This window comes from Papio anubis, chromosome 5, assembly GCF_008728515.1.
Source record: "Papio anubis isolate 15944 chromosome 5, Panubis1.0, whole genome shotgun sequence".
Taxonomy (NCBI): Eukaryota; Metazoa; Chordata; class Mammalia; order Primates; family Cercopithecidae; genus Papio; species Papio anubis.
Genome location: NC_044980.1, coordinates 132127142 through 132138053, shown reverse-complemented (window position 1 = coordinate 132138053; position 10912 = coordinate 132127142). Strand labels below are relative to the sequence as shown.

General features: G+C 47.2%; 2 pseudogenes; both read left to right on the top strand.

The window, feature by feature from the left end:
• The first annotated feature begins 8563 nt into the window (after positions 1-8563).
• On the top strand, positions 8564-9729 carry LOC100998500 (annotated as a pseudogene).
• Positions 9730-9736: 7 nt separating this feature from the next.
• LOC100998846 lies at positions 9737-10616 on the top strand (annotated as a pseudogene).
• The last annotated feature ends 296 nt before the right edge of the window (positions 10617-10912 follow it).

Below are 10912 nucleotides of genomic sequence, written 5' to 3'. Positions count from 1 at the left end.
CACCTGAGGTCAGCAGTTCGAGACCAGCCTGACCAACATGGAGAAACCCCATCTCTACTAAAAATACAAAAAATTAGCTGGGCGCGATGGTGCACGCCTGTAATCCCAGCTACTTGGGAGGCTGAGGCAGGAGAATCACTTGAACCCGGGAGCAGAGGTTGCAGTGAGCCGAGATCGTGCCACTGCATTCCAGCCTGGGCAACAAGAGCGAAACTCCATCTCAAAAAAAAAAAAGAAGAAGAAAGAAAGAAAAAGAGAGCAAGAGAAAGGAAGGAAGGGAGGGGAAGGGAAGGGAAGGGAAAGTCTGAACTACATTGTTTGAGCATAAATTATAAAACCCCCATTCCAGAGAGGGGCCTGCCCCACACTCAGAAAGAAGGAACACATGCTCAGAGAGGCCAAGAAGAATCTAGACAGACGGGTGTGGCTGGGTTTCCCCACTCATTCTGTTAGCATTAGCACATACCCTTTCTGTCCAATTATATTTCAACAAGGGTGTCCATACTTTGATGAACCTAAACATAAAAATAGACAATTTGCCCTCTGTCTTTAGGTCTTCATTCTGAAGGCCTCTGTGACACATAAAACTCTGATCAAATAAATTTGTATATTTTTCCTCCCGTTAATCTGCCTCTTGTCAGTGATTTTCAGCAAGCCTTCACAGGGCAGAGGGGGAATTTTTCCTTGGCCTTGATGCAAGCTTTTAGTTCCCTTGGGGTGGGAATTGCCTCTGGCTACAGTAAGCTGCTTCAAAAACGGGGCAGGCCTGGAGAATGAGGCTAGAATGGCACCTGCAGAGCAGCAATAGTTCATTCCTATCCAGGTCAGAGGGTCCTTGCCCTGGACCCTTCCCCACATCATGACTAGGCACGGGAAGACACACATTCATAGATGCCCTGGCCTCAGAGGAGCAATGAGGCTTCCTGGAAACTCTGGTTTTTCAAAATCATGTCCTAAGAGTGCAGGACACTTTCTCTAACCTACAATAGGCTCACATAAAGACCTAGGAGAAGGCCAGGGAGTGGCTCACGCCTGTAATCCCAGCACTTTGGGAGGCCGAGGCGGGCAGATCATGAGGTCAGGAGATCGAGGCCATCTTTGGGAGGCTGAGCCAGGAGAATCGCTTGAACCCGAGAAGCGGAGGTTGCAGTGAGCCAAGATTGTGCCACTGCACTCCAGCCGGGGTGACAGAGCGAGACTCTGCCTCAGGAAAAAAAAAAAAAGACCCAGGAGAATATAGGACAAAGTGCTAACAAAGGTTCCTCTGTGCAGTTGGAATATGGGTGATTTTTATTCTATTGCCCTTTTTTGCTCATTATGTTTTCTAAGATTTCTTTTCCTTACATTGAACATGTATCATTTGTTTAATGTTTGTTTGTTTGTTTATTTATTTATTTACTTATTTTTGAGACAGAGTCTGTCTCTGTCGCCAGGTTGGAGTGCAGTGGCGCGAACCTGGCTCACTGCAACCTCTGACTCCCTGGTTCAAGCAATTCTCCTGCCTCAGCCTCCAGAGTAGCTGGGATTACAGGCATGTGCCACCATGCCCAGCTAATTTTTGTATTTTCAGTAGAGACGGGGTTTCACCATGTTGGCCAGGATGGTCTTGATCTCCTGACCTCGTGATCCTCCTGCCTTGGCCTCCCAAAGTGCTGGGATTACAGGCATGAGCCACTGCGCCTGGCCTGTTTAATGTTTAAAATATGCCGTAAAGAAAGAAAATCCAGCTGGGCATGGTGGCTCACGCCTGTAATCTTAGTGCTTTGGGAGCTCAAGGCAATAGGATCGCTTGAGCCCAAGGAGTTAAAGGCTGCAGTGAGCTATGATCACACCACTGCACTCCAGCCTGGGCAACAGAGCAAAACCTAGTCTCAAAAGAGAGAGAGACACAGAGAGAAAGAGAGAGAGAGAGAGAATTCCAACATTGTCTCAGTCTTAAGACCTCCTTCCGGTCAGGCGTTATGGATCACGCCTGTAATCCCAGCACTTTGGGAGGCTGAGGTGGGAGGATCACTTGAGCCCAGGAGTCCGAGACCAGCATGGGCAACATAGGGAGACCCTGTCTCTACCAAAAAAAAAAAAAAAAAACACCACCTCCTTCCACTTCCTTCTGTCCCCTCTCCCTCCCCTACCTGCTACTCTGGGCTCATTTTCCTGAATCTGAATCTGCTCTAATGCAGGCCTTGCAGGCTCAGAAGGCATTGAGGCCAGGTCATGCAGACAAAGTAAGCTGTGGCTTGGCCAAAAAGAGTGGGAATGATGGGGGCCAGGGAAGCCAGGAGGCCAGCCTAGCCTGGCCTGACTGGAGAGAAAGGTCCTATAAGGTGGGGGAGGGAGTGCAGTCTGCGAAGGGAGCAGAGGCCCCCTGCCGCCTGAGCCTTCCAATGCCAGGCCAGGATTTCTGCACACCCTTTATCCATGCAGTCTATCCCTGTGTGTACTGTGCTCTGCATGGGATAGGACTGCTGGTGCACGTGCCAGGTCAGTACTCATTGTCATGGCATCTACAGTTGGACAGGGGAATGGGCAGAACACAACTGTATGAGTAAGTAGTTAACTACAGATGTGGCAGGGCTACGAGGAATGCACTCAGCCTACTGCTGTGTGCAGAAGTTGGAATACTCAGGGTCAAATTTCCCTGAAGGCGGCCATTTACGCTGAGTTTGGGAGGAGGATGGGAGTGATGGGGGGTGGGTGCGTATGCAACATTCTGAAGGGAGCAGCACACACAAAGGCCCTGGAGTGGGAAGGAGCCAGGCCGGTGGAGGAACAGAGCAATGGCTGGTGTGGCTGGGGCATGTAAGCATGTTGCCTTCAACATGCTTATGTTAGTTTCCAAGAACTGCCATAACAAAGTATCACAAATTTCGTGGCTAAAAATAACAGATGTTTATTCTCTCATAGTTCCAGAGGCTAGAAGTCCAAAATTAAGGTGTTGGTAGGGCCACACTTCCTCTGAAGTCTCTAGAGTAGCAGTCCCTAATCTTTTTGGCACCAGGGACCGGTTTCTTGGAAGACAATTTTTCCATGGATGGGTAGGGGGATGATTTCAGGATGAAACTGTTCCACCTCACATCCGAACATTAGTTAGATTTTCCTAGGGAGCACGCAACCTAGATCCCTCGCATGTGCAATTTGCATGTGCAATTCACAATAGAGTTTGAGAATCTAATGCCACCACTGATCTGACAGGAGGCAGAACTCAGGCTGTAATGCTCGCTCACCCACTGCAGCCCGGTTCCTAACAGGCCACAGACCAGTATTGGTCCAAGGCCCAGGGACTGGGGACCCCTGCTCTAGAGAAGGATCTCTCCTTGCCACTTCTACCTTCTGGTATTCCCAGGTGTGCCTGGACCCAATCTCTGCCTACTTCGTCACATGACATTCTCCCTTCTGTGTGTCTCTGTCTTCACATGTCCTTTCTTCTTATGAAGACACCAGGCAAGGTACAGTGGCCCATGCCTGTAATCCTAGTGCTTTGGGAGGCCTGGGCAACATAGGGAGACCCCATCTCTAAAAAAAAAAAAAAGAAAGAAAGAAAAAAAAGGAAAAAAAAAAGGCCAGGCATAGTGGCTCATGCCTGTAATCCTGGCACTTTGGGAGGCAGAGGTAAAAGGATCACCTGAGGTCAGGAGTTCGAGACCAGCCTGGCCGACATGGTGAAACCCCATCTCTGCTAAAAATACAAAAAATTAACTGGGTATGGTGGCAGGCGCCTGTAATCCCAGCTTCTTGGGAGGCTAAGGTAGGAGAATCACTTGAACCCAAGAGGTGGAGGTTGCAGCGAACTGCAATCACACCAGCTTGAGCAACTCCAGCTTGAGCAACAACAGCAAAACTCCATCTCAAAAAAAAAAAAAAAAAATTACCTGGGCATGGTGGCTAACGCCTGTAATCCCAGCTTCTCAGGAGGCTGAGGCAGGAGAATCGCTTGAGCCCAGAAGGTGGAGATTGCAGTGAGCTGAGATTGCACCACTACACTCCAGCCTGGGGGACAGAATGAGACTTCATCCCAAAAAAAAAAAAAAAAAGCACTACTCGTTGGATTAGGACCCACCCTAATGCCCTCACCTTACTCAGTTTCATCTGCAAAAGCCCTATTTCCAAGTTCCAAGTAAGGTCGCATTCACAACTACCACAGGTTAGGATTTCAGCATTATCTTTTTGGAGACACAACTTGATTCATAACAGAGTCAGTGGTATAAGAATGGGACTGGAGGGTGGGTGGGACCATTGTGGCCTGTGGCCAGGGCCTCAGTACCTAGGAAGCGTCACAACAGCTGCATGCATGGGATTGTCCTCAGCAGTCAGACACACATCAGCTGTATTGACAGGCAGGGACATCACAGCTCTTCCAGACTGACCATCTGGTCCTCCGAAGAGGAAGCTGAGGGCCACGGAGGGAAGTTAGGCCCAAGTTCCAGGCTGCCTGGCTCATTGGCTGCAGCTCTCAGGCCGGTGGTGCTGAGTTCCCACATGCCTCTCCACGTCTGCTTCTTCCTCTGGTAGTTGCTTCTTCCCTCCAGACACCTTGGAAGTGCTGGCTCTCATTTCTATTTCCAGCTGAGTTACAGCTCTCACAAGTCTTCCCTGAAACTCATCATCAGTGCTTCTGGTGAGAAATAAGCCCCCATGCTTTCATTCAGGGGACCCTGGGCCTTGGACAGAGTGTGAATGGGGTAGGGAGGCCTCTGGCCTCTACGGAGCCACTCTTTTGCCCACACAACCTCAGTGCCCCTTAATCCTGCCAGAACAGGGACATTGGGGGGATTTTAATATCAGTTGATCACAGTAGACCTGGTTTCCAATCTGGTCTCTGCTTCTCCTGGCTGTGTGACCTTGGCCTGGATATGCAACCTCTTTAAACCCAAATTTCCTTGTACCTAAAATGGGGATAGCAACATCTTTTATCTGACAGAATTATTTTGAGAATGGAAAGAAAAAATGCATAAATGCATGTGCAGACCTGACTTGTAAATGCTCAGTAATTGTTAAGTTTTTTTTTTTTTTTTGAGGTGGAGTCTCACTTTGTTGCCCAGGCTAGAGTGTAGTGGTACAATCTCAGCTCACTGCAACCTCCACATCCCGGAATCAAATGATTCTCCTGCCTCAGCCTCCAGAGTAGCTAGGACTGCAGACACATGCCACCTCACCTGGCTAAGTTTTGTGTTTTTAGTAGAGACGAGGTTTCACCATGTTGGCCAGGCTGGTCTCAAACTCCTGACCTCAAGTGATCCACCCATCTCGGCCTCCCAAAGTGCTGGGATTACAGGTATGAGCCACCTTGCCCAGTCATTTTTTGTTTTTGTTTTTGTTTGCTTGTTTGTTTGTTTGTTTTTGAGACAGGGTCTGTCTCCCAGGCTGGAGTGCAATGACAATCACAGCTCATTGCAGCTTTAACCTCCCAGACTCAGGCGATCCTCCCACCTCAGCCTCCCAAGTAGCAGGGACTATAGACTTGTACCACGACACCTAGCTAATTTTTGTGGGTTTTTTTGTGTTTTTTTTGTAGAGATGGGGTTTCACCATGTTGTCCAGGCTAGCTTAGAACTCCTAAGCTCAAGCAATCCACACACCTCAGCCTCGAAAAGTGCTAGGATTACAGGTGTGAGCCACTGCATCCTGCCAGTAATTGCTAACTCTTATCACCCACCACCAGCACCATCACCATCATTATCACCACTGACAATCAAACTCTTGGAGTTGCCAGCCCCTCTCACCTTGGTTTCTACCTTGGGGTCAAATCACCTCTCCAGCAGACACAGAGATTTGATGTCTAATCCAGGGGTGGCTTCTGGGTCTGACTCCAACTGCCCTTCTGTTATAATTCTATTATCCCATCATGGAATTAACTATTGTGTCATGGTCTTCCCTAAACAGGGTGCTATCCTAGTAGACATGACAAGGAAAGAGGGGCCAGATGATGGCATGATTAGAGGCAGGGAAGCACAGCTGGCTGGCTGAGCTGGTGCATCTTCAGGAGGTGAACAATGAACCCACATTTTGTTGGAAGGAGGTATCTAGCCGGGTGCAGAGATCTACCATTTATTTATTTATTTATTTATTTTTGAGATGGAGTTTTGCTCTTGTTGCCCAGGCTGGAGTGCAATGGCGTGATCTCTGCTCACTGCAACCTCCGCCCCCCAAGTTCAAGCAATTCTCCTGCCTCAGCCTCCCTAGTAACTGGGATTACAGAAATGCACCACCATGTCCGGCTAATTTTGTGTTTTTAGTAGAGATGGGGTTTCTCCATGTCGGTCAGGCTGGTCTTGAACTCCCCACCTCAGGTGATCCATGCCCCTCAGCCTCCCAAAGTGCTGGGATTACAGGCGTGAGCCACTGCGCCCAGACTTATTTATTCGTTTTGATAATAGCTTTATTGAGATATGTCATATATTATATAGCTCACCAACTTAAAGCATGCTATTCAATTCAATGGTTTTAAGTATATTCACATAGTTGTGCAACCATCACCACAGTTAATTTTAGAACATTTTTGTCATGCCCAAAAGAAACCTGTACCTTTAGCCATTGATATTGTTTGACTGTATCCCCACCCAAAATCTCATCTTGAATTGTAATCCCCATAATCCCTACATGTCAAGGGTGGGACCAGGTGTAGGTAATTGGAAGATGGGGTGGTTTCCACTATGCTGTTCTTATGATAATGAGTGAGTTTCATGAGATCTGATGACTTTATAAGCATCTGGCATTTTCCCTGCGTACACTCATTCCATACTGCTGCCCTGTGAAAAAGGTGCCTGCTTCTCCTTTGCCTTCTGCCATGATTGTAAGTTTCCTGAGGCCACCCAAGCCATGCAGAACTGTGAGTCAGTTAAACCTCTTTCCTTTACAAATTACCCAGTCTTGGGTATTTCTTCATAGTAGTGTGAGAATGGACTAATATAGCCATCAACCCCCAACCATCAACACCCCTACCTCATCCCCAGACAACCACTAATCTGCTTTCTGTATCTATAGATTTGCCTATACTGGACACAACATAAATGGAATCATGCAATATGTGATTGTGTCCGACTTCTTAGCATCTCCGGTTTTTTGGCTGTTTTTCATGCGTGTGTTTTTGAGATGGAGTCTCGCTCTGTCACCCAGGCTGGAGTGCAGTGGTGCAATCTCAGCTCACTGCAACCTCCACCTCCTGGGTTCAAGCGATTCTCCTCCCTCAGCCTCCTGAGTAGCTGGGATTACAGGTACGAGTCACCATGCCCAGCTAATTTTTTGTATTTTTAGTGGAGACAGAGTTTCACAATGTTGGCCAGGCTCATCTCGAACTCCTGACCTCAGGTGATCCGCCCTTCTTGATCTCCCAAAGTGCTGGGATTACAGACCTGAGCCACTGCGCCCTGCCCTTAGCCTCATGTTTTACAGGTTTACCTATGTTGTAGCATGTATCGTACTTCATTTCTTTTTATCCTTTTTATTGCCAAAAACATTCCATTGTGTATAATATTCCATTGATATACCACTTTTATTGACCATTAATTAGTTAAGGACATTTGAGTTATTTCTACTTTTTGACTATTATAAATAATGCTGCAATGATCATTGATGCCCAAGTGTTTGTGTGGACATACATTTTCATTTCTTTTGGGTATGTACCTGGGAGAGGGGATGCTTGGTCCTGTGGTAACTCTAGATAAATGAACTTTTGAAGAACTGCCAGACTGCTTTCCAAGTGGTTGCACCATTTTGCTTTCCCACTAGTTATGTGTGAGGGTTCCAGTTTCTCTATATCCTAGTGAATATTTGCTATTCTCTGTCTTTTAAATTCTATATACATCTAGTGTATATAAAGTGATATCTTATTTTTTTATTTAAAAAAATTTTGGGCCAGGCTCGGTGGTTCTCGCCTATAATCCCAGAATTTTGGGAGGCTGACACAGGTGGATCACGAAGTCAGGAGATCGAGACCATCCTGGCCAACATGGTGAAACCCCGTCTCTACTAAAAATACAAAAATTAGCTGGGCATGGTGGTGGGTGCCTGTAATCCCAGCTACTTGAGAGACTGAGGCAGAAGAATCGCTTGAACCCAGGAGGCAGAGGTTGCAGTGAGCCGAGATGGTGCCACTGCACTCCAACCTGGTGACAGAGCAAGACTCTATTTCAGAAAAACAAACAAACAAACAAAAACAAACTGGGGCCTGGGTGCAGTGGTTCACGCCTGTAATCCCAGCACTTTCGGAGGCCAAGGTGGGCAGATCACCTGAGGTCAGGAGTTCAAGACCAGGCTGGCCAACATGGCGAAACCCTATCTCTACTAAAAAGTAGCCAGGTGTGGTGATGCATGCCTGTAATCCCAACCACCCGGGAGGCTGAGGCAGGAGAATCGCTTGAACCTGGGAGGTGGAAGTTGCAGTGAGCCGAGGTCATGCCACTGCACTCCAGCCTGGGTGACAGAGTGAGACTCCATCTCAAAATAAATAAATACATACATACATACATGAATAAATAAATAAATAAATAAATAAATAAAATAAATTGCTGGGGGCCTATGGTACAGGGTGAGCAGGGCCTGAATCAGGACCCTAACCCGGACCTGACCTGAATTGCAACCCCAACCCAACTGCAACCCTGACCACGACCCCAGTGCATTTTATAGAGAGGAAGTCAGACAGGGAAGGAGAAGAATAGGATTTGATGTCATCATGTTGTCCGGCATCCACAGGCCTTTATTCAGAGTTGGGTTAGAGCCTCCATCTGGAAAATGTAGATGCTAAGTTGGGCATTATGTGGTTAACCTGACTTATTTTGAGCAGTTGGCGCTCCCGTCTTGAGGAATGCAGATTCCAGCAGTGGCCCAGGGCAAAGAGTGTACGTCATTGATGAGAGCAGGAAAATGAAACTGTTTAGTCAGACTTTCATGCAAGCTGTTTGTGAGATGCTATCTACCCCAGGGACTATAATCGCTGGCACAATCCTAGTCCCTAAAGGAAAGCCACTGGCCCTTGTAGAAGAAATCAGAAACAGAAATGACGTGAAGGTGTTTAATGTCTCTAAGGAAGACAAAAACCACCTTCTGCCAGATATTGTGATGTGTGTGCAGAGAAGCAGGAAGTGAAGACAGGAAGTGAAGAAAGACGCACATGTCTTCACTGCTTTTCTACCCGTGAAGGAGTGCCCAGTTCAAGAAGACCCCGATGGAGTCCTGCCTGTTGAGGCTGTATGCCTTTGGGGTTATGAAAGCTTGTGGGCTTTTCTAGTGAAAATGTCAAATGTTTTCCATAAAATGTTTAAAAGATCAAATTAGCCTTAATGCTGGATTGTCTGTATAGGATTAATAATACATTGTGGCTTATGTATGCTTAAAGATTTCTGTTTATTTCCTCTTGCAGTCGTGCACATGATTTGGGTAAATTATGAGATGAGAAATGGTTTTCAAAGTATTGGATGGAATTTGCCCCCCATTGAAGTTTATAAATGTGTTCACAGGGATGGGGGAAAAATAGCTCATTGCCTAATCAATTTTGCAGGTCTTGAAAATGAAATTCCTCTCCAGGTGCAGCTTCAGTCTCATGCAACTTAAAATAATAACAGTTATTTGATTTTTTAAAAAATTATTCCTAAAGAAAACCATTTTAGGTTATCTCCCCCAACTCTTACTGTTTGTTTCCTTATTGCTTAATAAATATAAAAATGAATCTAATGGTTACAAACAAACAAAAAAAAATTTAGTCCGGGAGCAGTGGCTCATGCCTGTAATCCCAGCACTTTGGGAGGCCGAGGCCAGCAGATCACTTGAAGCCAGGAGTTCGAGACTAGCCCGGCCAATGTGGCAAAACCCCATCCCTACTGAAAATACAAAAAATTGCTTTGGGCCCTAGGTTTGTGTGGTCTGTGTCTCAGACTACCCAAGGTCCCCTCGGATCATCCGGAGAGGCACCCAGACCTGGAGCAGTGAGCAGAATGAATACCTTCTAAGACCAGAGTGGCAGCTCCAATAATCGAGAACCCGTTTTGAGGTGTAGTGATGCATGGAGGGACTTGGAGCTTGCTATTGGTGGAGTTCTCCAGGCTGAACAGCAAATTAAAGATAACTTGTGAGCGGTCAAAGCTCGGATTCACAGTTGCATAAGCTGTTGCCTGGAATGTCTTAGAAGTCGTGAGGTGTGGCTATATGAACAGGTGGACCTCATCTATCAGCTTAAAAAGGAGACACTTCAACAGCAGGCTCAGCAGCTCTACTGCTTATTGGGCCAGTTCAATTGTCTTACTCATCAACTGGAGTGTACCCAAAACAAAGACCCAGCCAATTCAGTCTCTGCATGACTGAAGAGACTGGGCTGTTTGACCCTTAAGCCTAAAGATTCAACTGTCCTGCTCTTTGAAGCTGACACAACTGCTCTGCACCAGACCATCACCACATTTGGGTCTCTAAAAATCATTCAAACTCCTGAGCACCTGATGGCTCAAGCTGGTTCCTCAAATATTGGGCCCTTCCTGGAGAAGGGAAGCTATATCCCAATGCCAGAGCAGAAGTCAGCCTCCAGTATTATAGCTGTCCCTCTCGGCCGGGCGCGGTGGCTCAAGCCTGTAATCCCAGCACTTTGGGAGGCCCAGACAGGTGGATCACGAGGTCAGGAGATCGAGACCATCCTGGCTAACACGGTGAAACCCCGTCTCTACTAAAAAAAAATACAAAAAAATTAGCTGGGCGAGGTGGCGGGCGCCTGTAGCCCCAGCTACTTGGGAGGCTGAGGCAGGAGAATGGCGTGAACCCGGGAGGCAGAGCTTGCAGTGAGCCAAGATCGCGCCACTGCACTCCAGCCTGGGCGACAGAGCGAGACTCCGTCTCAAACTCCATCTAAAAAAAAAAAGGAGTTTCTCTCTTGTTGCCCAGGCTGGAGTGCAATGGCACGATCTCGGCTCACCGCAAACTCCGCCTCCCGGGT